The sequence below is a fragment of the Rhea americana genome, unplaced genomic scaffold (assembly GCF_003343005.1).
Source record: "Rhea americana isolate MKP2758 unplaced genomic scaffold, rheAme1 scaffold_158, whole genome shotgun sequence".
Classification (NCBI taxonomy): domain Eukaryota; kingdom Metazoa; phylum Chordata; class Aves; order Rheiformes; family Rheidae; genus Rhea; species Rhea americana.
The window spans coordinates 36079-61593 of NW_028185683.1; positions in this window are offsets into that span (position 1 = coordinate 36079).

Consider the following 25515-nt stretch of genomic DNA (forward strand, 5'->3'; position numbering starts at 1 on the left):
AGTGTGAAGCTGAACAGTGGCAACTAAGAGGATGTGGTGAGGCCTTATGGTTAGAGGGAAAGGTCTGATTCTAATCTGCAATAAACCACTCGCTCACTGTGTGCTACTGGGGGAAGCCCCAGTACCTTTTTTTTTTTTTTTTTTTGGCTTGATGCAGACATGGAGACTTCAGTGAACATTAGGACTCAACTCTTTGTCTCCTAGCAGCAGATGATTTCTGAGGTATTGGGCGATCTGACTCCCAGGGATCACCTCCTATCAGAGTCTGAGTGAGCTGCCCGGTCAGCACCTCACCTGCAGCAAACTGCTGAGCACCCTACTTCATGCTGTGCATCCTGGCAGCCCCAGACACTTGTGGGCTGGCAGGATATTCCCATGACATGTTCTGGCTTTTGGATGGTCTCTGAGTCCGTGGGAGAGAGAACAATCCAGGATAACTGGAACCATCATGGAGGGACAGAGAGGGAGAGGAGCTGGTGCTCTTTGTGAGTGATTCTGATCCTTTAACACGAGCAAGACTGCTTAAAGATAACAAGAGCTTTCTCTAGTCAGCAGATTCTATGGAGAGGAATTAAGGGGCTTTTTTGGTGCCTGGCAGCTGGCATGAAGCTCTCTTTCTCAACAAAGATGTAAAAAAAAAATCTCACTACAGCCATGAAGGTAGTAACTGGCTGAAAACTGACCATGAATTTGAGCCAAACTCTCTAACATCCTCCGATGCAGTGAGATCGATGTGGCAGGCCAAGTGAGGTCTGTTGCCAAGAAGACACCTGTGTATTTCATCATCTATGGTCTAAATCTTAATGGTGAATCTCACCCAAAACTACCTTGCAAAGTTAATTGGCTTTATGTGTTTTTTTTTTTTTTTTTTTGTTTTTGTTGTTGTTTCAACTTTCTTTTTTCATGTTTCAGGAAGTTTTCCTCACTGAGATTGCTGCTAATTGAATGTAATTTTGTCTAAACTTGGATTTCTTACTCCTAAACCTTTCTTCTGCTGTTTGGTTCTTCATGAAGGTGAGGCTGCTGTACTGACAAACATCACATTTTCAAATATATGATAATGCAGGATTTGGAGCTCAATAGTCTTTTCCATTCAGACTACTGTGACTACAGCTTTTGCAGGAATAGCTTCCCTGAAGTTAGAGCTGGGGTAGCAGAGGTCAAACTATAATTACAGTTATTGAAAATTGGCAAAACCGACTGAAGTCAGTGGACAGGAATGGACAGGAACAGAATACCTAGTATTTAAACATCTTCCTGTAGTTTCAGGAGTTAATTTAATGCCATGACTYCAGTAGTTTTATTGCAAAATAAATAAATAGAAATGGAGACTTGTAGTAACAACCACATAAAGTCTCTTTATTTTAATTGAGAGTTCTCTGTCTTTAGCTTGCTTCATCTTCAAGAGGACCAGGCTGTTATTTTTCACATATTTTGTCCTGCCTTGTCTAAGCATTAGGTTCAATGACACCATATAACCAGAGATCACATGAAGCGTCAGCRTAAGGAAAACCAATAAAGATGAAATCAGTGCCTGAAGACTTATCCAAGCATCCTGATTCAGTGGTGTATCCTGGAACTGGGCTAATGGATGATAAGAAGAAATTCCTTACAGATGGTGTACATAGGGGTAACCTAGACAAGTTGCCCAAGTGGTTGAATGTGAATATGTCCTGCTGGAGAAATAGGATGTATTCCACTCCTCCTACCTGCTGACCATGACAAGCCCCTATAGGACATAGCTCTGTGGTGTRTGTGGATGTCCTTTGCTTCCCTGGGGAGACCATGACTCCAGAAGGTGGTGGGATGGAGTTGTACTGGATGTGAGACCCMGATTCAGCCCACCTGCCATTCCCTAAGTTTATTTCTCTAGTGCTTTACAGAAACAATTGTTCCCTCCCATTTGTTCAGGAATCTCCAGCCTCTCTCACAAATCTCTGCTCTTATTAATGCTTCCTTTGTTTCAGACTTTTCCCTGGTCTAAGTCTTACTGATGGGCATCTTGGCATTCAGTCCACGAGGACTGCGCTAGTCCTAAGGCAGCAGTGGAACCTCCTGCTGCAACACAACAGTCAAATGGCAGCCCTCCATGGCCTCTGTCCATCACAGGCTTGCCTCTGTCTCGCATTGCTTTTGGAGACTCTGTCAACCTTCAGTGCCCAGCCGCCACAGAAACTCATTTCTCTGAGGATCAGAGACTTTGACTTGAAGTTTAGCTCACAGATACAGACTAAGATATCAAAAAAGATCAATGGAGAGCATGTATGGAACAAATTCAAACAGAATTGTAGCTACATGCTCTTCTTTTCTGCCCTGACTCCTATACCTCAGTGACATCTCCTGGATTACACCAGACCAAAGGAGAGAGTTACACAGCTTTGCTTTGCTCATGCAAAAACTTACAACAAAATGCCCGTCATCACAAAAGTTTTAGCCTGAACAAGCCTATGCTGAGAGTAGAATAACACAATATTTCACTGAACGCTTTCCCCTCAAACAGGCAGAGCCAAGAAAAGCCAACCTGAGCACTTTCTGCTATCTGGATTTACATACTGTCTGCCATGTTTCCAGGCATCTGTGCATTGAGCAGTAGGCTGAGCKCAGAGCATACTGATGAATAAAAAAAGGTAGAAGCACACTTGCCACTGTGGTGCAGACCCAGGACCTCAGTCCYACAGTCTCAATGGGCCAGACGTGGGAAGACCACACTTCACCGGAGTCCTSTGGGAGGTCTCTGGGCAAGATGCACAAGTTGTTGTTGACAAACTCTGCTGGATCCAAAGCAAATTAAAAAAAAAAAGGAAAGAAAAAAAAGCTATGCAGGACTTCTAGCATCCATGAACACAGCTAATATATCAGGAAAGAGGACGGCTGGCTTACAGGTTGGTAACACTTTCTGTGTGAATGTGGGCAATGTTCTAAGAGCCAGTTTTCAGTGTATTTCGTAGTGCACCTAAAGCCTCTTCTCCCTTTGCACAAGAGGTATTCAGATGACAACCAGCAGATCATATGCTGCATCCCAAAGGCACTTAAATTCTTTAATTTCTTGAAAATGTTTTCATCAGAAAAACTTTTTTTTCTCAGACCTTGAGAATATCTCCCATTCTGTGCAAATACTGCCTGATTTGTGATGAACTTCTCTCATACTTTTGCCACAGAGCTTCAGAACAGCGGTAGACATTGCTGCTCCCTTGGCTGAGGCACACTGCTGTCTCATATTCAATTGGTTATTTACCAGGACCCCCACATTCTTCTCAGCAAGGCTGCTCTCCACCTGGCTGCACACCAGCCCGCACTGCTGCAAGGGGCTATTGCCTGCCCAGGTGCAGGACTCTGCCCTTCCCTTTAATGAACTTCATGAGCTTCCTCTCTGCTCCTCTCTCCAGCCTCTTGAAGTCCCTCTGAACGGCTACTCTGCCTTCTGGTATATCAGCCRCWCMTCCCAGTTTTGCATCATCTGCAATCTTGCTGAGGGTGCATTTGGATCCATCATGTAGGTCATTAGTGAAAGTATTAAATCATACTGGACTCAGAACTGACCCCTAGGGGACACCACCAGCACCTGGCCTCCAGCTGGACTTTGTGCTGCTGATCATGACCCCCTGAGCCCACCAGTGCAGCCACTTTTCAAGATGCTTAACTGTCAGCTGATCTAACCCACCCTTCCTCAGCTTGTCATGAGGATGTAATGGGAGAAAATGTCAAAAGACTTCCTGAAGTCCAATAAGGCAACATCTACTGCTCTCCCTTCATCCACCAGGCCACTCCCCTCATTGTAGAAGGTTGGTAGATTTGATCAGGCTTGATTTCCCTTTCCTAAATCCACACCAACCACTCCTGATCACCATCTTGTCTTTGCCATGTCTGGAAGTGATTTCAGGATTAGCTGCTCCATCACCTTCCCAGGGATGGAGGTGGAGCTGTTTGGCTTGTAGTTCTCTGGACTAGCTTGTAGTTCTTCTTGCCCCTCTTGCAGATGGAACTGACCGCTGCTCTCTTCCAGCCCTCACAAACCTCTCTCAGTCACCATAAGCTGTCAAAGATGATCAGTACTGACTTTGCAATGAYAGCTGGCAGCTTCCTCAACCCTGCATGCTGTCATGGCCCATGGACCTGCCTATGRCTAGTTTATTTAAATGTTCTCCCACCTGATCCTCCTCCCCTAAGAGTAAGTCTTCATTTCTCCAGACATTCCCACCAGAAGTTAGGTATGGACCTTGAAGTGAGCTTCCTTCAGCAAAGACATTCCAAATGAAAGGAAATAATATGATTATTTTRCATTCCATAGGAATGCAAAAACTTCCCACAAGATCTTGCATTAAGACACTTTGCTAGTTGTTCAGGCTTTCCAAATTTTAATAGGGAAAAAATTGCAAGAAGTTTTCAGTGAATATGTGTTATGCTCACACCCTTAATCTAGTCTGGACTAAGAATTAGTTCCTAATAAGAATTATATTTAAACCACTGGGCGATTTAACAGGCTTTGATGAATAACTATAGACTAATAGAATTCCTTAAAATCAGGCTGCCATTATAGCCTCTTAACTATAATCCTGGAATCCTAATGTGAGCTCATGTTTATTAGTCATTATTTTGTTTTAAACTTGACTTTGTAGTTCAACATCAGGCAAATATGACATAAAGTAACAATCTAAAATTTCTATATCTGAGCTATAGGTTCAGAGCAATAAAATAAGAGTTGATTTTTGAAATCTATATACTGGTTGCATGACTGAAGCATCAGTGAACGAATGCAATGGTAAAGATCTGCAATATTTTTGTACTGACTTAGCTGATATAGGCTATATTTTATTCCCTTGAAAACTTCTTAGAAAACTTAAAGCTGATGTTTTGATGAGTTTCTTTTTTGTTGGTTTCTTTGCAAATAGTTTTTTTGAATTCATCTTAATTCTAACACCGACTTTGAGAGAGCTATTTCACCATTTTTATATGGTGATATGGTTTTACCACATTGATATAAGTTATTAATATGATAAAAACTTGCATTTTGGAAATCAGAAAGGGAAAGAATTTACCACTTAAGATTTGCTAAAGCGTTTATGAATTGCATTCTCCAGAGTCTCCGAAAGGCTAGGACATGGCTGATACTGTGTAACAGTAGTATTATATTATGCACTCAATAACTATGCAATGCTGGGAACAACTTGCAGCATCATCAGAAGTGCTCTTGATGGGACGTCCTAGACAGGCTACTTGTTAGGTTGATTTATTGATGAAAGCTGTTGTTTTTGCAATTATAACAGAGCAGTTGCCAAGCCCAAGAATCTCACTAGGCTTATTGATCCTGAAGTGTAGCAAGCTATTGGCACAGCCACCTTATTTGAATGCCTATGCTTCAGAAAAAAGATTGTGRCCATTATCCTTATTCTGTCAAAATCCAAGCTAGCCTGCTGTCAGTCTCCTGGAGGAGACATTGCTTTCTGAAGTCACAGAAACAACACAAAAAGGCATAGCATCCTGCTTTTTGGACTAAGTGTCTGCTCCCTGCTCTAACTCTTAACAAGCTAACAGAGCCAGGCACRGTATAGGAAACTAGGAATCCAGATTTGTAGTTCATTCCCACATCTAATGGTCTGTGCTGCCTACACCTATTTTCATATAGAATTTTGGCTTCTTTCATACTCTGTATCGCTGCAAATGTCAGATCCACTACTAAGCTCTGCCAGGTTTGAATCCCTCCTGGGACATGTCATGTTTGCAAGTCTTCTCTTTGCCTCCTGCTGTCCCAACAGCACAATGAGTTTTCTGCACACCCGCATAAGCTGTATCCCATTACTCTTTTGAAGTTGCTGATGATGGACGTTCTTTCTTAGTGATTCCTTTATCATTTTGGATGGAGCCTACTGTGACACAGCTGTGTCTTGGAATCCACGTGTTCAACAAAATAGCATATTCTTCTTTATTAGCTCAGTGTGTTCTGAAGACATTGCTGAGACAGACAGTGGTGGCGTAGGCTCTTTTGGCAGGGTAAATGCATCTGTTGAAGCAGGAATGCCATGCAAGAAGAAAAGAATTCAGTTGTTCAGGATGAGGAAAAAATGTTGGAGCAGATAAATGATGAGATGGCATCTGTGTGGAAGCAGCTGAAGATGGGAGAACCCAAGAGGATAATTAATGTGCTGAAACAGGAGCCAGATGTCAATAGAGTCAGCTTCCCTGGTCATTTGAATGCTGATTCTGTAGTCCGTGTTGATGGTGAAGACTTGTCAGGCAGACTGTTTGTGAAGTTAGTTTTGCCCATCTTAATCACTCGTTAGGGGTACTTGACACTTTCTACTGCAAGCACTGTCAAATGAAGAAAATGAAATTTTGAGAAACTGGTTAGAATGAGCCAAAGTTTCATTTTTTTTTCAATGGAGAGCCCCATTGCTAAACAGTATCCAACTTCAGGTGAAATCACCTGCCAAAAAAAATCTAGGTCCCCTTTTTTAAACACGTCCATGCAGCAGTCCTGCAGACCTACCCTCTTCACTAGCACTGTCCACAAACCAAGAAAGGAAGGAGGGCAATTGTTTGTGTTTCTACTGGGCCTATGCAAGTGCCCAATGGAGGCAGTGGGCTTGTGTCAGACGAAAAGGACAGGAGTATATGGAATTATTTATTATCATGTGCCATTTGAGTGATGACCTGAACGTTCTGTCTACACAGGTGGAAACTCCTCCCGTCATTCTACCTGCCCCTGTCATTCCCCATGATCCCCCACAGCAGCCAAGCATTGCACCATTTTCCCCAAACCCTTCCTGCTCTCCAGCCCCAGTGGTCAAAACCTGATTCACCTTCTGTCAGAAAACAGCTGAACTACAAGTGGATCTGAATAACTCATTTTGAAGTCATGATCAAAATAAGTAACTCTCTACTAAGTTCTAGATATCAACATGAAGCCAACAAAGCTTGCTAGCTTTGATAGGCCAGGTGCTTCACGTATGGCTTTTATTTTAGGAAGCACTTAAGGGCACTGGCTGAGCTGCTTGATATTCCTATATCGTCCTAGTCATAGAATCATAGAATAACAGAATGGGTAAGGTTGGAAGGGACCTCTGGAGATCATCTAGTCCAACCCATCTAGACCCCCTGCTCAGCAGGATCACCTAGAACATATTAGACAAAGTTACATCCAGGCGGGCCTTGAATATCTCCAGAGAAGGAGACTCCACAACCTCTCTGGGCAACCTGTGCCAGTGCTCAGTCACTCTCACAGTGAAGAAATTCCCCCTCACATTCAGGCAGAACTTCCTGTGCTTCAGTTTGTGCCCATTGCCTCTTGTCCTGTCACATGAGACAACTGGAAAGAGTTTATCGCTATCCCCTTGACACCCTCCCTTCAGGTACTTGTACACATTGATMAGATCCCCCCTCMGKCTTCTCTAGCCCAGGCTGAAGAGGCCCAGCTCTCRCAGCCGTTCCTCATAGGGCAGATGCTCCAGCCCTCTGATCATCTTCGTAGCCCTACGCTGGACTCTCTTCAGTAGCTCCATGTCTCTCTTGTCCTGGGGAGCCCAGAAATGGACGCAGAACTCGAGATGAGGCCTCCCCAGGGCTGAGTAGAAGGGCAGGATCACGTCCCTCGACCTGCTGGCAATGGTCTACTACCCCAGCAATAAATAAGGTGCCATACCCTACCACTGCTGTGACTGAGCAGGGGTACGGGATTGCAGATCCAGTCTCTGTGCCTCTATTCAGCTCTCAGAAGACAAATGTAAAAGGCAAAATCATAACTTCTGCACCTACTGTATGCACACAGTAAATACATAGCCAGCCTAACACAGATAAGCATTACACAGAAAGTATCTTTGCAAAAGCTTTGAATAAGTTGAAAGAGCCAAATCTCAGTAATTTAAAATCTCTTTAAAAAAGTAGATAGGAATGACTCGTTCCAACTAATTTTTGAAAAGGTTGAACAGGTGTGAATATTAATGAGGAAGCAATGCAGTATAGTGTTTTTGAAGACACTAAAATTTATATTCTTTCTTAAAAATATGAATACTGCCATCAGCCTTGCTAAAAAAAAATCTAATTCTGTGCATGTGTGTGTGTATGTGTGAATGCATACTTTTATAAGCATTCAGAGGTATATTTATTCAAAATACACATGGCATCATCTGTTGATACATTATTCAACCATTTCCTGATTAGCATTATCTTTGTAGCCTTCACTTATGCTCATGTGGTTCACAACTAAGATTACAAAAATGGGACTACAGCTGTTAGAAACAAAAGAAAGATCTGAAACAGGCTATTTGATCTGCTACCCAAATGCAGCTCGCTTCTTGCTGCAAGAGAGGATCTTGTGGGAGTATTGCACAGCACTCAGTGTAGTCTTGCACTTCTCACTCCTTTAATAAATTCCTGGTGGAGAAACAACACGCTCTCTTATACGTCCTCCATCCGTGGACAGTGCTGGATGCCTCAGAAGAAGCTGTGTCCCTTGTCTCACAGTTCATGTCTGTAACTCCTAAAGACCTCCAAGGAAGTGCCTTAAGTTGTGCAATTAACAAGAAATGCCTCCTGAGGGAATTCTGTTCCTCTCCTCAGCTGGTGTTGAATCTATCCCAGAAGAGCATACATAACTCAGCCTATATTCTTCTTATCTTGGTTTGATTTGAGAATAATTAGAATCTTTCTGGAGACTTCGCACTGTATATATTTATTTTTAATGTCCAAAAGACTGAAATACAGATGTGTGGGGTGATCTCTGGCAAGACAGTCCAGCTATCTATGCATCCCATCCCTTCTGGCTTCTTGTTTGCCCTGTTCATTAGTGYGTCTGTTCATTGTCCCACTGTGTGTGCGAGCCTCCCTAGAACAACGGGACCTCAATGCTGGCTGGGTCCTATAGGCCCTATTAGAATATAAACTGCTAATCATTAGTTGGAAGATTAATGTGTTAAGAGTGTTTTTATGTCGCAGTGTGTATAGTTTGGGACCACTTGCTAATTCCCAAGGTAATATTAATTATTAAAAGTTTTAACATACAGTATTGTTGGCACTGATGTCTCCTGACATTTTGGTGTTTCTTTTCAAGATCCAGTTCATCTAGAATCTTGGATTGCATTTTGAAATAGGCAAGTTTTTAGCACCTACTGTAGCAGTGAGGCTGGGAAACATTGCCCAAGTATATGCTGGAGACTTAGAAAGGCAAAGAAAAAGTGCTGAAAAGAAGTTTACTAAAAAGAAAAACAAGGCTTCTGCAAGCCTTCTACTTTTTCCACAGTTTGTGTGGCTTGCATTGCCTTCACTGTGCAAAGATATATAACTTGTAGTGTGATAGGAACCCCCCAGTGGTTCTGAAGGAAAAAAGATGAAAGTAAATTGATTTTAATATCATAGCAATGGCTGGGTTGGTACTATTCCTCTAATTGTATCCATTTTGTTCATTTTTTCCCCGATTCACTTTTAACAGCCTCAAATTTCATATTTTTCCCCTGTAGTTCTCTTTCTTAATATCCTTGGGGTTTACTTTTTCTCACTTTGTTCCTGCCCTTGCCTGGTTTATTTTTTCTTCAGTCTTGATGATGTCCTCAGACTTGATCCAGCCTGAATTTACATCAAGGAAAAGCATGAAAGGTATGAAACAGACATAAATGGTACAGAGAGCAGTTTTCTCTTACTGTTCTGTACTGTGATCTAAAAAGAACCTGGAATAGTTAAGAAAATGTCCTGGACTTATTTACACTTTGTTGCAAGTGTTACTGCTTGAAGATTTCCCATTAGTTGAAGGAAGATGTTCCACAGGCCACCGTGCTGTTTTAGTAACTAATCTATTTCAATACTTCTTATGTAGACAGGCCAGCAAATTTCCAAACAGTCAGACAGCTTTGGCAAATGACACTGAAAGCTGAGTGCTGGACTTACACAAAGCAGCCTGCGTTGCTCCAGCACCTTCTTCCAGGGCTGGACTCTGATGATCCGATCAAGGGACTGTTGTGACAAGGTACTAAGGCAACTGCTCCTCAAACAGTGAAATCTTTGCTGGTGAGAAAGGGGAGTCATGATGGGAACTAGAAGTAGTGCCATTTCTCTAAGATGGCTGGAAGCTTTATTGATTGTAATGCTTAGGTGTTACATAGCCTCTTTCATCAAAAGACTTTGAAATGCTTCACAGAAGAAATAAATGCAATCTGCCTTTTTACTGAGAGGAAACTGAGGCCCTCAAAAGCATGTTGCTCTGCCTAAGGTCACAGCAGCCCAGATCTGCTGAACCTGCTCCCTGCTCTTCTCTGCCCAGCCAGCATAGGCTGCAAATACGTGATGTGACCGGTACGTGGCAGAGCTAGGGGTCAGAAACCGATAGGGAAAGGGGAAGTCCCATTGACATGAAGGGTGTTTGCAAGAGGGAGAAGCTCACTGCAGATGTGGGTGGGTAGGTGTGGGTGGGTGGGCAGATCCATAGGCCAAGTGGGCAGTAACTGAGATAGGTGAGTGGGAAGTGCCATTTCTGGTAGACGGCTCATCTGTGTCCTCCCCCCACTATGCCAGCTTCACTGGCACTTGGCAATGTGGTTGCTGCAAGTGTGGATGGAAATATTGTGCAGAAAGCCTCCTACCTACTGGCTTTAAGCTCCATTTCCTTATACTCAAAACCATACCTCTGAAGAAAGAATACTTCTGTGTTTGGTATTTTTGGTAGGTTGTGATTTATTTCTCCTTAACTTTGCTACCATTTTTCTCGTTTCTTTCCTCATTTTTTTTGAAGTAGTTTCCCTTTCTAGTGCCAGATCTTTCAAAAGAAAAGCATGCTCTGTATTTAGTTCCTTGTTCCTCCACTCTAGATAACTTATCACTTCAGCCTGTCTGGAAATCTGGAAATCCTTATGCTTGGAACCTTATCACAGACATTTCCGCTGCAGAGAGATCAGACCAACAGCAGCATCTTGAATTCATGGCAGAGGAAATAGATGACTGCATAGCTTGGGTTTGCTTTTAGGTACTCTGTTCTTAATGGGCTGATTCTCATCTACCTGTCAGCTCCTTGGACAAGGATCACAAATAGCACTGAGAACTTTGCACTACATGTTATGCTGTCTGACCTGTCTACTATCCACTGCTTTTTTCATCCCACTGGAAAAAGTACATGTTCTAGGGTACTTCCTGTCAGAAAGGAGCAGAGTTTTAATTTAGGTCAGTGCTTTTTACCACTGTCAGTCCTACTGTGGGACAGAGACAGTCATAGGTGCCAGGGTAATTTGCCTTCTGATTTGCAATTCATTTGAGCTTCAGGTGATCAAACCACTGCTTAGCAAGTAYAGGGTCATCGGCAGTCACAAATGCACAGTGGTGACTGAGTGGGAGATGTTTGCTTGTGTTATGAAATGTGGTGGAGTGAGAGTACACGCTGGGGATTTGTTCATTTTAGCAAACCTGGCAGAACCTTCCTGTGACCTAAATAGAATACCTTGCTCTACATAAAGCATGCATCAGGGTATTTCCTGATTTATTCATGAAAGGTTTGCTTTACAAAGGCATTTGGAACTGTGTAATCTCAAAATACATGATACATATAGCTGGCTGCTCAGCTGGCATTTGCACAAATTGCTTTGATATATGGCTGTAACGTACGAAAGCACAGTGAGGCCAATTTAAATACTTGATACTGGAGTAAACTGGTTAAAAGAGTAAATTAGATCTAACCTACAGATTTTCCTGCTACYGCATAGAGAAGTTTGCTCTCCAGAATGAATAATTGATAGAGGGATGGCAGACTACACTCTGGTAAGCAATAAAATCCTCCAATATTAAATGGGTAGGGTTAAGGGCAGATCCATCAGTGGTGTGCACTGGTGTCGTGTCTTTCACTTTAAAGGCCCTCTGCTGATTTGCATCAGATCAGGATCCAACACATCGTGTTAACCCGATCAATTAACTGAAGAACTCTGCTGCCATTTACTTGGAACACTTTGTGCCTCTGGTAGCCCTGTGGCAGAAAATAAAGTCTAAGCTAATACTTTATCAAGTCTGTGCTTTTATTAGGGAATGTTCATTATATATCTTTAATGATTTGTCTATAAATCATCTGTATATGTTTCCTGCTGTAATATATTCAATAGCAAAGTAGACGGGGCTGGTTGCTTGCAAGCAAGCTTTATTTTGGAGCTTTGGAAGAAATTGGGGTTAATTTACAATAGAATGGAAGTGACATTTGTAAAGATGGTAAGAGAGGAATGCCAGAATCCATTACACTGATGATCCTACGAATACACTGGCATTCTCCATTGGTGAGTTAATGTTCAAATCCTATCAGCATTACTTGCTGAACTTATTGTAACTTAATGGCAAATTTCCAGATTTTTATCATGCCAAACATCTTATAATAGATGAGACCACATAAATTTTGAGGGAAAGATCATCGCAGTTAAGTCCACTGCTATATCACAAAACAAATTCAACTGGTTTCGTGTAATAGTGTCTGTAGCATGAGCAAACCTGTCCTTTGTGTTTTCCTGAATGGGACTCAGAAGAAACCAGCAATGGCTAAACTTAGTGGCAAACAGGAGGCATGCTGTCGTTGTTGTATCAAGCAATATGTGATGATGTGTCTTAAATGCAGCGTGGTATTAATTCAGCCCCAAATTGTAGATCTTTACAGAGAGAAGGTAAAGAGCTCATTGTTCCTCATCTCCTTAGTGGAGAATTCAGCGACCTCTTAGTATGATTCACAGCCTTGAGGAAAAAATCAGTGCTGAATCCTGAAACTATTGTGGCATTCTTCAGGATATCCAGACATATTAGATGATCATATAAATAGTAGGGTGGCATCTCAAAAAGGTCAAATAGTCTGTCTGACACTAAAGCAGAAACTTCGATTACTTTCTTGAAAATAATCCTACCAGGCCTTTCATGAAATGAAATGAACTTTCTCGGTTCTAAGTCATGAGGTCTTCTGTTTAGAGGAGAAGTAAGCCACAGTAAGTCTTGTCTGATTCTTGTGTCTCTAAAGCAAAACAAATAAATAATAATATACATACATACATACATATATATATATATATATAAATCAATTACATTTGTCAGTGTTCACCCAGGAAACTTAAGGGGCAGCAGAAAGCCTAGGTCTTCATCCTCCAGGTAGTAGAAAAATAATAATAATAAAAATTACTAGACACCATTGGCTGCCCAGAATAGTATGGTACTCTCAGATTGATTCTGTAATTTATAACTTTTCTTGTGGTACACTATATAATATCATGTCATGATGTAAGCACAGAAGACATCAAATGGAGCACAATTCTTTCCATGTTTTTACCTTTAACTTGATCAGTTCCAAGCAGAAAGCAATTGAAGATCTCTTTCTCTCACTCTCTGTCTCTTCCACAGTCTTGACTAAAGAGGGTCTGTTTCTCCTCCAGTAGCTTTGTAAATCTGGGCATTTTAGAGTTAATCAGGACCTGAAAAGAGCAGGATGACATGAGGTTTCCATTAAAGAGTGGTATGTGGACAAGTGGCAAAGGCATGGATTATGTGGTAATAAAAACACACTGGGTGATATTTTTGTCAGAGGGCCTCACTTCTCTGCCTCCAAAACGCAAAAGCATCAGGAACTCAGACTGCTGTCTCTGAGCTATGATTGCAGAAGCAGATCAGCATGCACCTTACGCCCAGATCACTGAATCATGTTTAGTTTTCTTCTGTCATGTCAAAACAACTGTCCAGGTGTGATGCTGATTACAAGAAAATGAGGCTCAGTGTTGTCTCTGCATTAGGAGAAGACCCCTAAATTGAAACCAGTCTTTCCATTAAGGATTTGCCTTGCCAAACCAATGAGAAAATTGTGGTGCTGACTCAATCTGGTTGCATAAAGAGAAGATATKTTTCCCCATGTGTAGAAATATCTTTTTATTTTTTGTTTACTTGGATTTCATGATTTCAATTTTAGTGAAAGTCTGGAAAATTCTCCAAGTTGGAGTATCAGCTGGCATTAGCCAGTTTCTGTTTATGTGTCCACTGAGTCTAACCCTGTTGGACTACTGTGCAAAGATCCTGTGGTTCTGCTCATCAGTTTTTGAGTCAGAAGATCTTGCTGTCTCATCTCTAACCCAGTACAGACACACTCATGGTAGGAGCGGGAATTGATTTACTCCCTCTGTATTTCCTTGCCCTGTGTCCCAGCCTTCTGCAGTGGGAAAAGAGTGTCTCTTTGACCCATCCATCCAATTAATGCCAGTTGTTGACAGTAGCCTTTCTTTTCTTTTTTTGGAGACAATGTGATTTTATCATGCTGACAGTGAGCTCTGCTTCCCTTGTCTGAAGCTGGAACTGGATGCAGAAGAGTCAAAGAGTGAGAGATGAGTAGAAGAGAGACAGTGTAATGACAGGATGTTTCACATGCCTTTGAATTTCTAAGGGGATTAGGCGCTCCCCTGGTGCTTTGACATAGAGCCTATGGCAGCTGCTTTGGCAAAGCCTGCCAGCATTTACACAAATATGTTATTTTCCCCTCGTTTTCCCAAGGTGCAGAGGACACAACAGTCTCTGTTATGGAGTGGCAACAAAGAGTATTTGGAGCTGTTGGAGTCTGTACAGTCCTGCTCCACAGCCTCTCTGCTCCTGCTTGCATGCGGGAGCGCCTCAGARCCCTTGTGCATCCCTTTGCCGTGTGCTCAGACCCCTACCACCTCCCTCATTGAAGCATATTCTGCAGTGGAGTAAGTGTCAGAGCCATGCAAGTCAGACTTCTCCCTCAGAGTCTGTACCTCCTGAAAGAGCTTCTCTGGGTCAGCCCTTTTCCCAAGCATCAGCTGAAACAAAATCCTCTAAGCTGCTGTAACTTTATCTGCCCTGCATACCCCAGAGACTCCTTTGCGCAGCAGAAGTCCTTTTCCTGAAAGCAGGAGAGGGACAGCAGGTGTTGTGTCGGTGTCCCTTCAGTGAAATCTGATTTCCAGTTTACTTGCTTTTCTCTGTCTATTTGATATGGTTATTTAGGAAGCCATGGCTGATGTTGCATTTTTAAGCTAAGGACTGACAGAAATCAGGTATCTTCACTGTATAAAAGAAACATTAATCCACTAGTTGAGATTTGACTGCGGTATCATTGATGAACATGAAATCGAAGCTTTTTTTACAAAATCATTGAAGTTTTTTTCTCATATTTAAGCATTTTGTGGATGTTGTAGGTATGAGGTTTAAACATTTAGCCATAATGCTAGYGGAGACACAGCAGAGTAAGGATCCCTTGAACAGGAAAGAACAAGAAATGGGAGGAAAAGAGGTGATCCCTTGAGGCTGCAGAAATGGGTAAGAAAAATTACCACAAGGGAGAAGCATCAGTATTCATAGCTGCAGAGAAAGTTGAAATGATGGTCAGGGCCTGTCAGTCTCAATACTGCATCCTTGAGTCACACGCACTGATTCAGACATTAATTTGGACCTCAGATGCGCGTGTCTGACTCCCAGGGAGCCCTCCTGGAGGGCASAATGTGGTCTTCTGAATGCACTGGGTGAGGGTGTAAAGCCCCCAAAAGAGAGTGCTTGACTGTTGTGAATGCAAAACGTGCCTCATGGCATCAGCAGGAGGCAACGACGTTTGTATCTTTGGACAGTACTTGGCTTTCTGATCTCAGTGCAAGCCACACACGCACGCACACACGCACACACACACACACGCACACACAGAGGCACAGAGGGTTCCGTCTAGCACCAGTATGCCGTTAGTGTAAATGAACACTGTCACGGCTAAAGTGGCTTTTTTCTTCCCCCCTTTCTGAAGCAACCAGCCAATTTAAAAGCACAGTTCAGAGGCAAGGGATTCTTGTTATGCTCATGAATCTCAAAGATTTCCTAAAGGAAGAACAAAGAGAGAGACAGAAAGACACAGAGAGCTGGAAAACCAGGAGCAGGCAGCAGACTTGGAAAGAAATGTCCTCCTTCTCCTCAGTTAAGGAATGCAAACAGGAAGTCGCTAGCAGAATGTTTGGAGTGTGTGCAGCTGCAGTTGGGTCTGAAGACACTGAAAGCTGTGCCGAAAGTATTCAGCTTGCCTCTTACAATGGAGGGGAAACACTTGCTTTGACACTGCATTTGATAACCATTTTGTAGCAGGAGTGCAGACCCTTTCATTTGCAGGGAAAGGGAAGACAGCTGTGGCTGTCTTCAGCGAAACTTGCTATTCTATACGTGAGAGAGTGTGCTTGTTAAGGAGGACAAAAGGGTGCTTACTGAGGTTCTGCAGGTGGCATTTGGTTATTAACCAGAGGAGCTTAGCTAGTCCAGAATACGTTGGGCTGCCTAATTCCCCACTAAAGGAATCTCAGTTGCTGCTTGGGATAAACGGTGCCTTTTTGGAGACTGCACTGTGTATTGCCTGAAACATTAAGCTACTTCCTTGGAAACAGAAGTTTCATATCTGCTAGATCATTCTTCCATAGCACATGTTTTCCATGTGTGAGATCTGATTTGGGGAGTTCTGGGGAGAAAATTATCTTTAACAATATCTTCTAATTCATATGTAGATCAACCTCTTCAAGGTACCAGGGTAAAAACACTTGAATTATGTAAATTGAGATAATTTCTTATAAATTACCTTTCAAAAAGGTTGTATCTGTGTCTTAATTCAAACAGCTTTAAAATTATCTCACCTAGTTTTCCTCCATTGTTCCTGATCAGCAATTGACCTTGAGCTGACTTCATTCTCAAAATAGATCAAATAAATGTAACATTCTTTTTGATTATAATATGGGTTTTGTTTTTAAAAAGTCTTGCTGAAACAAGTCTTGGGTTCTTCAGTTGCTAACATTTTATTAATACACTTTGAAGCTGCCTGAGATTGTGTATGTGACAGAAAATCCATATTGCTAACTAACTAATTGTTTTAACATGTATTTCTGAGAGAGCTGCATGGTGCTGTATATTGGCRCTGGGATGTTGGTTGTATGTATTAATTTGTCATTTTATGGAGTGGATAATCTGGATAATTTCTTCATGCACTGTCTTCTGCTGAGTCAAGCTCTAAAGTTTACACCTGCAACACCATTAGGTAATTTGCTGAAGGCAAGCTTTGGTTACAAGAAGTTTTTGTAAAAGAACCCTGGGGAACAGTACTAACTTTACCAGGACTTATTGCACTATGTGTTTCGTTGTGCCTAACACGCTTGCATTTTAATAAATGAGAAATTATTGCCCCTTGTTAGGTAAGTAGGTAGAGTAACTAAATATAGAGGGGGAAGCTCTAGTTTCAGTGGCTACAGCAGAGGAACATGTCGTAGTGGCCCTGTAAAAGGCATACCCAAGCTATTTCGCTGCTCTGACACCTTATTCACTGCTTCCTCCTGCCAGCACAGTCCTCCCCTTCCTCCCTGCAGCCCCGCATAACATATGTCCCACCAGCAACCAAAGTGCCAGATGTTCCTCTGGTACTGGTGCTGCTCTGGTACTCTGGCATGACTTGGAGGCCCACCAGGACAGGGGTTCTCAGTGCTTGCTCAGACACTCTGGTACTCACAACCAGAGCAGACAGAGGAATGATGGAGGAGCAGAGATGGGATGACTTACCTGTGCTGCAACTGGAGGTCTGTTCCTACAGGCTGAACATAAGTTGTCGTGAGACTAGGCTGCTGCTGTCACCACAAGATTGTCTTTCTTCTCGAGGAGGAAGTGGTTAGCTGGGGACAGTTGAAAGCTGTAATGACACTGTGAAAATGTGCTGGAAGCACGTGGCCTCAGAGTTTAATCTAGTCCTTCTTTCTTTTTTGAGAAAGCAATTGTTATTTTTTACTTACTCAGTAGTGAATAATATAGTGGCAGTCTTCATTCAGTGACTAATATCACTGTGACAGTATTTATGGAGAAAATCAGACACTGATTTAATGCTTGGTACTTCCATAGGACTTTCTTTCCAAGCATGCCTACACATTTTAAAAACAGGAATGAGTTAACACATGTTATTCCTTTGTATAATAGATTTCAGAAATGGTCTCTACATAAGGTTAAGTCACTTGTTTGGGATCACACTGAAAGCTGGGAATGGAAATTGGCTCATGTAATTTCCATCCTGGAGCCATGAACATGGTTCTCCAGGAAGGAGATCAAATCTGGGGATACACCCATAGCTAAAGCTCTTAAGAGTGGGAAGAACTCCTGAAACTCTGTGTCTGAAGAGAAGRATGAGAGTAGGAAAGGGAGGAGACAAGAGAAGCTGCATGAGATTGCATTTAAATCAGCCTTTAGGGGAGGTTAGTAGGGAAGGCTACTGGACACACAGAATGAGACAAGACTACAAAACACCTTGATAAGAGAAGAAAACCCTGTGTCAGCACAGTTGCCCACGAGGCAAGAGCTGTCAAATCACTGTTTTCTGACACCTTCTGTCTCTTCAACACCTTTTGTGCTGTTTTTCTCTTCTCATCAGGATTTGGCTGACAGGGTGAAAAAAAAGGGTTTTCAGAGCAAATCACAGCCTGAGGAGCTTCCCCAGTTGCAGAATGCTACCCAAGGGAACTCCAGACCTAGATCTCAACCCATTCCTCAGTAAACAGCAAGGGTCTCATGAGATAGAGATTGCCATTGCCACATCTTATGCAACAGAACAGATGTTGACTCATGGCTCCTATCTGTGCTTCAGTGAAAAGCTCACCAGCCAGCAGCTAGATGTTTGGAGAAGAGAATTTGTCTGGAGCTCTCAGTAACCATGGCCATGAGCTATCACCACTGAAATCACAGATCAAGGAATAAGTGTTTGCAGTTACTGTAAGGAAGACAACAAACTTTGCCAGTTTGGACAATGGACTGGCAAATGTGATTAAAATAGATAGACACAAAGAAACTGTTTTTAACACATGGATTATTTTTTGAGACACCTTGAAGGGATCTGATTTTAAAAAGAAATCGTTGCATGCTATGTAGGAATGATGAAATTTGCTTTCCTCTTTGTCTTGCCCGTGTGGATTCTCTTATTATCAACCTGCTATTTTTCTTCTTAGGGGCACACATCTGGATCTGTCTTTTGCCTTGTGACCTTTTTTTTCTTGAAACGTGAGAGAATGTAATATCTGCAAAACCTTTACCCCTCCCCCTGACGATGTGATTGAAATCGATTGACTGATTCAAAAGCAATTAGGTGGGGCTGACAGACAGACACCATGCTGTAAGAAACTAGGCAAAAAAAGCTCCATGGCCCTTTGAGATATCCTAAGGCCAGTATCATTAAAATTATATTTCAGAACTGAAGAAGGGCTTGCATGCCTGATGCATGCCTTGTCCTTTTTTTTCCACCAGATCTATCAGGTAGTCTAATAAAAGATATTACTTCTTCCTACAAACATTTCTTCTCTCARTAAAATGGGACATACAAAATCTCTTGGCCCTTGGGAGAATTTAGGGTGTGCATCCATATTTTCTGTAAAGGAGGTTTTATATTCCTCTCATTTCAGTTTGGTAGGTGTCTGCCCTGAACCATCAGTGATACGCCAAATCAGTCATGTCCTTTTCGTTATTCTCAGCCCCATCAACAACAGCATGTTCCCCACAAGGTGAACACTGAACTTTCTCTGGGGGATTATGTGCTTTGTTTCTTCTCCTTTGAAAAAAAATATAATCTAAAAGCCTGGCTTGCTGTCTTGGAAGGTTTCCAGAGTAAGGTGATGTGCATGGTATTTTATGGGATAAGTATGTTTCACTGGTCAACAGCAATTGCAACAGCAGAATCTAAAATAGAAGGCCAGAATAATTCTCTCTGCTGCAGGAGTCACTGGGTGATATTCTCTGACCTGTGTTATGCAGGAAGTCAGACTAGATGATCAGAGCAGTCCCTTCTGGCCTCAAAATCTATGAATCTATGTTCTGATTACACATCTGAGAATGAGCAACCAAAGTTGAAAGTGTTGATTTATTGAACGCTAGCTACAGGCAGCTTCTTGTTTCTGAATAAGGAACTACTTTTTAAAAGGGCCCTATAGCTCAGTGTGGTACAGACAGCTGTCAGGTCTTTGGGGGGAAAATACTAGACTATTTTTGTAAAGTGCATTTTAAATTTACAACTCTCTGAAAGTGATGTTTTAGTAATAAGGATTGACCCTTTCAGGAGATGGTTGTGTGGTTGATTTATGGATAAATCCCCAGTAAGACTGTCCTGGGATGAGGCCAATGGGGGTGAGATTCATCTTCTCTCCTGGTTTGTGGATCAGCTCGTATATGAAAGCATCTTGATTTTGCTGAGTGAGTTTGGCTGTTGCATCCTGCTATGGAACATCTGAACTTCAATGAAACAGACGATGTGTCAACAGAGCTTGAGACTTGTCCTGAGCCTGTTGTTTCATGTGCTTCCAAAGATGTCACATGCAGAGCAGAAAATGCCTGCAGCTGCTGTGAATCACTCTAAAAAATACCAAGGTCCAGTATCTTGAAATAAGTGAGTCCCAGTAGTAGCCTAGAAGTAGAAGAAACAAGTAGAAGAAACTAGGTGTGCTTTAGACACTCCCTCAGAGCCACGGTCATTCAAAATCCAAGGAAAGCGGAGTAGAAAAATGCCTGTACGTTAGTTTGCCAATGCTGGTAGGGACGCTGGGAGAGATGATTCCACAGACAGCAAAAATTTTAGGTCCAGAAAAAAATTTAGCTCCATTGTTATAATTTTAGCTCCGTATTTTAATATCGTTATAATTTTAGCTCCAAATTTCCAAGTTTCCAAATTTTAGCTCCACTGTTATAATTTACTGGAGCATATGTTGTTCATGTTATTGACTTCAAAGTAGCGTAAAAGACATCAACCAGGATGGGAAATAACAAAGACTGTTGGAGCATAAGACTATTAGGATCTAGCAAGGCCTTAGCATTTATAACACCTCTCAAATAGAGGATTTGTGGTAGTATACTGTTTTTAACGGTCAAAGTCCTCAACTGAATTAGACTACATCAACTGTAAAATACATCATTGCACTAGGCAACCGCCATTGACTAAAGAATTCTGCAAGAGGAATCCATGTTCCAAGGCCTGAGTCTTCAAAATGTATCTTAAATCAATTATGGCATTACTGTACTGATTAAAATGGTTAAATACACACTAACAATGAAGATGTTACTTTGAATTAGAAGAGCCGTGCATTAAATTGTAAAATATTACGGCAGCCATATTTCTAGATATATACATTATCTTTATTTACAGTACCCCCTTAATTAAGCAGCATAACTGAGTATAGATTGCTCTCTAAACTATTCTACAATTATTAAAATGCATGTTTACATTTGCCTATATTGTGCAAAAGTAATTTAGAAGATGAATTTCCAGAAATATTCAAGAAATCTGCATATGGAGAACATAATTATTATTGATATTTGCATACCTTCCCTTTCCACTTTCATGCACTATTACAAACCACACCAAACATGACTAAAGAAATGACTGGAGAGGCTGCTGTAAGTACAAATATGGATTCATCAATAAATGTTCAGGCTTCCAGGCGAAAAACAAACGGCATAGCTGTGGAGAAGAAATATTATGTTTTATTTAGATAGTTATTTGGAATGGGATCTGCACAGATAAATCCATACTCAGAATATAGCAGTCTGTTGTGACAAAGATGAATGTTGTTGAAAGAACAAGTAAAACACAGATGAAATGAAATGTGCCAGTGGAAGCCAGTATGTGGGGTGACAAACACACCAGACAGAAATGCTCTAGAGGAGGAGAAGAAATGACCCCTACTGAGATAAGCTTTCACTCCAGCACTGATCAAGAGGACTAGATCCAGAGGTATCAGTGTTAAGCACAGTAGAAGTGCAATAACAAAGAACAAGAGAGGGGCTTTCTTCCTTGCTTGAAAACAACATGTTACCTGGGTACACAAATTGTAATAAACACATGCACACTGGGCATCCTGCAGGAAAGCTACTACTTTGTGTTTCAGTGAAAAATAGATTTTCCAGGGGCAGGTAGAAAGTGGAAATTTGTGCATTTCTGATGATAAGAAAGACATGATCTGAAAAGACAAAATCATGACATGGGAGTGAAATGGCCCAGAAGTGCAATGAAAAAAATGAATAGTGGAACACTCACTAGAAGAAGCAGCTATGCCATATTTTAGTTTTCCAAACGAGGAAGTGATTAGTAACAGAATTACCATTCACCTTTTTCAGAGCAAGACCCTTTAAAATGTTTTGTGAGAGAGCATCTAAATCCAGCAGGTACATTTGAATACCTTGGCTGAAACATTTCCACTAGAGCTGCAAGCAAGAGCTGAGAATCCTGCAAGACCTTGCAGTGCAGCTGATATGTGCCTATGCACAGAGAAGGGATCATGTGTGTGTCTATTTATATTTATGTACTGTATCTAGTGAGACAAGCAATGGAAAAGAGGAGCCTTGTCAAGATTATCTGTCATGAGATAGGAGAAGCCCATGTATCACTCATCCTGAAGGCTGTGCACCAAGGAGCAAAAGAACTTCACGCTCCCCTGACAATGAAAATAATGAAGTCAGATTATCCAAGGAAACCATGAGTTTGCCTTACCCACAAACCTCAGCCCCTGGGAGTGAAGAAGAATTATCAGAAAGGTCATTCTGAGCAGTCAGAGTCAAGGACAGAGCTGAACAGCCACTGAAACCCGTAAGGAGCAAACACAGAGCTCACAAGAAGGGAGAAAGCAGTAAGAGTTCAAGGGAAATAAATAACCAGAAAAAAATTAACACTACCAAGGAAACATAGGAGACATTTCTCTCCATGTTGTGAAGACCTACAATAGCATGCTGATAGGATCCCTAGAGAGAGCACATCATCTATAACCATGCAGCACTGCACATGCTGATACTACTAATAAAAGAGAACAGTTCAGATCACAGAAATTAATTAGTTTAGAACTGCAACCACCAGGAAGAGAGCATGCACACAGCAGCATCCTAAAGTGTGTTCATATTAACGATTCTCTGTCTGGTGTGCTGTTGACAGAATCCTGTCTGTCTCAACAAAACTCTGGAAGCAGCTTTAAACTTCAGGCCCCCATCAAACAGCAAGCGGTCTCCCGGCAGCGTGCCTGCATGGAAGCTAGTAAATCCAGCAAATAAGGACTCGACAGCATCTCCTGCTGTCATTAAGCTGCTGTACTGGAAATGTCCCTTCTYCTCAGGGGGCCATCTCTTTGCTTGCACTTACCATGCCTGAAAAGGAGAGCTACGCTGGTGGATCTCAAGCTGCTRGAGTCCTACCTTCCTAAGGAAATCCGTGCTGGGGGGAAGGGACAGGGCTCTCAGGAGTCTTTGACACCCTGCAGGGTGGAGCCACGCTCCTGACAGGCTTTCTCACTGTGGAGAGTGATTTTTTTTGCATGCTGAGAGGCAGAATGAGGTCTTGCATGCATATTTCTGCTTGCCCCTCATGATAGAGGAGGCACAATGCTTTGCAGTCCTGAGCTCATTTAGAGGCACCTCAGTACTTCTGAGTTCCCATGTCCATTACTTCATCAGCCACAATTTACGGCAGTGCGATGTGATATACAGCAGGGCCACTTTGTCTCCCAGAACTTTAGAGAAGGGGTCTGTGTTTTAGCATCTAGCCAGCTTTATCTCTGCCATCTGAATCTCATTTCCAGGATAACCAAAGGTCCTTCTAATTACTGCTCTGTTGAATGTATGTTGCTCCAAGTCTTTGTGATTTGGCTGAAGTCTGGGGAAATGGGAATTGATGTCATTAGTCATTTCTTCAGGGGAAACCCACTGACACCCAGTGAAAAATGATAATAAAGTTGTATCAGTCCAACTGCCTATTTACCTATCCTGTAAAAGTGTAATGCTTGAACACCACATCTGTAATTTTGTAGATTTTTAAGCATGACAAGCATCATTCTAAGACCTAGATGATGTCAGACAGTAAGTTCTTACTCAGATACCTGAGAGGACAACAGTCTTTTATATAGCTCCCCTTGACCTGAGTCTATGCCAGAGCAAACATTACAGGACACATTACAGGGGTTCTGCTCCCAGCTCTTCCACAAATTTGATGGGTGACTTCGGGCACATTGTGTCCCCTGCCTCAGTTTCCACATCCAAAATATAACATTTTCAAATTAATTATCAGTGAGAAAGAGACCAGAAGGAAAACAGCATTGATTTTTTTTTTCTTCCCCCCTAGACACGAGGACTGTGATTTATCTATTACAAGGGCTTATGTATCTATACAGCTCTCGGTGTCTTGCAGACATTCAGGAATGGTCCTTGAAAAGCCCACATGAGATTAGTAAGCAATATCACTCTCCTTTTGCATGTGAATCACAGCATTATCAAAGAGAAAAGGACATATTTTAAAAGCAATCTTTTATCAGAATATCTACATTTGTTTGCATTAACTTGTTCTTTTAAAAGTCAGCAAGATGATGAGTCCACAACCTCTGTGAGCAATCTACTCCAGTRTTTAACTATTCTTATCATCAGAAAGTTTTCTTGATGCCTAATCTAAATCTTCTCTGCTGCACTGTAAGCTGTTGAGTGTGGAGAAGCATTTCTGTATTTCCTCCTTGCAGTAGCTCCACCATATGCAAAGATTACCTTCATGATTCACCACGGTTTTCTCTTCTCAGAACAATTATACCTCATTTGGTGTTCTCTTGTTAGTCATGTTTTTTAGATTTTTGATCATGCTGCACCTGGAATTTCTCCAGGAGGTCCACATCTCTCTTCAAGTGTAGTGTCCAAAGCTGGATACTATGTTCTCTCTAAGGAGTTGAGTAGAGAAAAATTACTTCATATGAGGACTAGATGACACTCCTATTTATACACTTGAGTATGATGTCAGCCTTTCTCAGTAGCATGACATTGTTGACTCATCTTCAGCTTGTGACTGACAATCATCCCCAGATGCTTTTCTGCACAACTGCTGCTGAGCCAGTTTCTCTACCTTGTATCTGTGYTGTTGGTTATCCCCAGCTTGGTCCTTTTGAATTGTACTGTCTCATTTTTGGATCAGTTCTATAAGCTGTCAGAATAACTTTCCTGATCATTAACACACTTGCAGCATCTCCCAGCTCAGTGCCGTCTTCAGAGGTATCTGTATTTCTGTCAGATTGTTGATTATCTAAGTCATTAATGAAAATGGTGAATAGTACTCCTCTGGGGACAGATCCCTGCAGAATCTCCTTAGAAACATCTCTAGATTTTGACAGTGAGCCTTTGATAATTATTGTTTAAGTGTAGTTTCCAACAACTATGCTTCCACAGTATTATAGTTTTATTTAGGACATGTATTTATTCTTAGCTTGTTTATGAGAATGTCTTCTGAAACAATGTCARAAGTCTTATGAAAGTCAAGATAAATGAGACCTACTGCTTCCATCTATACAAGGCCTGCTTCTCTGTCAGAGCAAGAAATTGGATTGCTTTGACATGATTTGCTCTTCACMAACCCATGTTGGTTGCTGCTCCTCTTCTATTTTTTCTCTCAGAGCTTATAGATAGTTTATCTGGGACAAGTGCTCAAAATACTGGCACAATATTTTACAGGAATGAAGGTTAACTGACTGGCCTACAACTTCATCTCCTTTATTTTTTTCTTTCTTTCTTTCTCTCTCTCTCTCTCTCTCT